Source organism: Peromyscus maniculatus, chromosome 9 (genome assembly GCF_049852395.1).
Source record: "Peromyscus maniculatus bairdii isolate BWxNUB_F1_BW_parent chromosome 9, HU_Pman_BW_mat_3.1, whole genome shotgun sequence".
In the NCBI taxonomy this organism is placed as follows: Eukaryota; Metazoa; Chordata; class Mammalia; order Rodentia; family Cricetidae; genus Peromyscus; species Peromyscus maniculatus.
The window spans coordinates 115,438,627-115,441,688 of record NC_134860.1 but is presented as its reverse complement, the minus strand read 5'-3'; positions in this window follow the sequence as shown (position 1 = coordinate 115,441,688).

Genomic DNA, 3,062 nt, shown 5'->3' with positions numbered 1-3,062 from the left:
CGCGGGGGCGGGGCGCTGGAGAGGGACGGCCAATGAGACGCGGGGCCTCCGCCACGGGCCCGAGACGGCAGCCAATCATCGGCCGTGGCGGGCGGGACGCGCAGCGAGGCCGGTCCCCGCGCTCCCCAGCCGTGCCGCTAGTTCGCGCCTGTTTCGAATGCAGCCCTCCGGGGATGCTGTTCGGGGACGCCCGCAACCATCACCCCAGCAACCCTCGCGCCTTCCGCCACTCACTGCGCCCTCGCGCGCCTGTCATTGACGTCCGAGGCGAGAAATGCGTGGCCGAACGATTGCTGTCGGGAAAACTCCCTCGAAGTTGCAAAAACGGGCTTTGCTTTTTCTCTCCCGCGCCTATGCCCACTTGAATGCTGCGAGGACACTTCACCTGTCCAGACTGAAAAGCCTAACTTCTCTGGGCACCAAACCGGCGTTTCCGCCCAGGAACAGAGTTCCCAGTCTAGTTGAATTATGTCATCACCCAGCTGAAAATGACAACGACCACCTTCATTACACGTCTAATCAAATATTCATCGGCCTGTCTTCTGGTGATGGTTTTTAGGAAGCAGCAGCCACTATACTTAATTGGCTGGTGTCAATGACCTCCCTCCATCCAGTATTAACTCTACTTAACTACCGTCCATCTCTGACTTTCAAGTTACAGAATGCTAAAAACAAAACAAAACACCATTTCCCAGCATCATTTTCTTTCAAAGGGGGTTTATCGCTTTTAGTACACAACCCAAGCTCTTTAGAATATGGGTTCATTTTTTTTTTATTTTATAATTTAATTTTACATATCAGCCACGGATTCCCCTGTCCTCCCTCCTCCCACCCTCCCCCTAACACTCCCCGCCCCATCTCCTGAATGTGAGTTCAAATATTTCAAATGTCCATCTCTCAACTAATGCTCGTCTTTAACACTATCAGTTTCATAAACACCCCAAGCCTCTGTGCTGATGAGATTTGCGAATCCATTGGCTGCAGCGCTTCTTACTCGAGGACACCTCCGTGGCTTCACTTTGTTTCATTTTTTTCTAACATACTTGAAGAAGCCTTCCTGACACCCCGAGTCTGAGTTGGGTTTCAGTGGAATACCTCACTCCCCTGTCAGGTCACTTACAATGCACTGCTGTAAATGACTTCCCGTTCTTCTGACTTTCTCTATTGTAAGATGCAGAAGGTCAGAGTTTGTGACAGTCTTGATGAAAGCAAACGTAGGAATCCCAAATTATTTCATAAATAACTGTGTACAAGTAATTTTCACTCAAAAAGATGTTTTTATAACATAAAAGCACGTGCTCACAACATACCTCACCCTTTAAATAAAGAAACCCCATCTCTTATCAGCATTTTCAGCACTCCTGGCTTCCCAGGGGAATAAGGGTATTAATATTTTAAGACTTTTAAAAATTACCCTAGTTCTTTTTAAATACAAGTAATTTTCATGCAGCTTAGAAAAACATACACAGTCAAGTGTATAGAGCAACATTTTACATTCTGACTTCCTAATTTCCTTGCCAATTACCCAACACTGAAAGGTGGCTTTGTTAATATTTCAGGTGGATCTTTTCAGATAAGCTTCTGCAAATACATGTGGTATGAAACTAAATTTGCCTAGAGACTGCCCACGGTATTTTGAATTTCTGTGTAGCAGCTGCAAGCTAACTTAGGGAGCTTCAGCTAACCAACAGACTCCCAACTGATCGATTATGCCTGGATGTAGAAGATGCATTGTAACATGGGTCTCTTTGAGAAGGCACAATTAGATCTATAACCTGTTAAGTCTTTCCTAAACATTATCTTTTTATAAAAAAGATCTGTTAATTTTTTTTTTTTTGTACAGGAATTTGCTTGCATGGTATTTATGTGCCATAAGGGTACTGTGCCCATGGAGGCCAGAACAGGGCTTCCAATACCCTGGAGCTGGGATAACAACAGATGGTTGCTAGCCATCATGTTGGTGCTGGGAATCCAACCTGGCTCCTCTGAAAGAGCAGTGTGTGCTCTTAACCACTGGGCCATACTCCCCCCCCCCCTCGCCTTTTTCCATACATACTGACTTCCTATGTGGCGTGGTGGTGCTCTCTGAACCTTTCTTCCTGGGTGTTGCCTCGTTTTTCATTGTTTGCTAAAATAAAACTCTAGTAAATTTAGCTTGTCTAAACTTTTAGTAGTATTATTGATACGCCAAGAACAGGGGTTGGGTAGTTCCTGAAGGAAAAGCAGAACGCCGGCTTTGACTACTGTCAGAACTTTTCTTTCGTCTCGTGTTTTTCTTCTTGGTCAGTAATGCCGCTCTCCCACCAAAGACAGCCTTTTGACGCCTCTGTTCACCTGAAAGAGTATGGCTGCCAACCATTCCCAATTGGGAGAGCCTCAGAATTCATGAAGAGCAAGCAGACTACATCAGAACAGTTCTAATATACCAGGAGCAATGAGCAATTTCATCATGAACCTACTTGTTGACGAATGTTTGTTCTGACAGATCTGGTCCCTTACCTCCACAGAGCAGAGACCGTGAGCAATCATATCATTGACCTCTGTGTTGATGAACACTAAGAAAGAGGACAATAAATGGTTCTGCACGGTTGGGGTGTCCGTTGCTGTTTAAATTGAGTCGAGGAAAGACTCCAATAGTCTTGGCACTCAAACTGAGAACTGAAGGAGTATGGGTCAACACTAACAGACAGTCCATGAAAGGGCTTCTGGGCCAGGGCAGAAGCAGCCTGGTAATACAGTCAGGGCGGGGAGGAACATGATGGGGCAGAGTGAGCAAACGGGAGAAGAGAGTAAGGTCCAGCAGGGGAATCTACCAAACATCTTTACTATGATTTCAAGCAGCCTTCACAGTCTGTGATAAGATTAACAGTGGATCATAACTTTGCAGTGCAACTTCCCATTCGCATGCCGCATACATCCCCGAGGTTTCTGCTCGGGGGGTGTTGGCACTTGAAGTACAAAAATGCAGACATCCATTGGTAACCCCGAACGTCCACGAATCTCCCGAAGTAGCCCACGCCGGTTCCACTGGCCTAGCGAACCTTCCAGACCTAGCTCCCCAG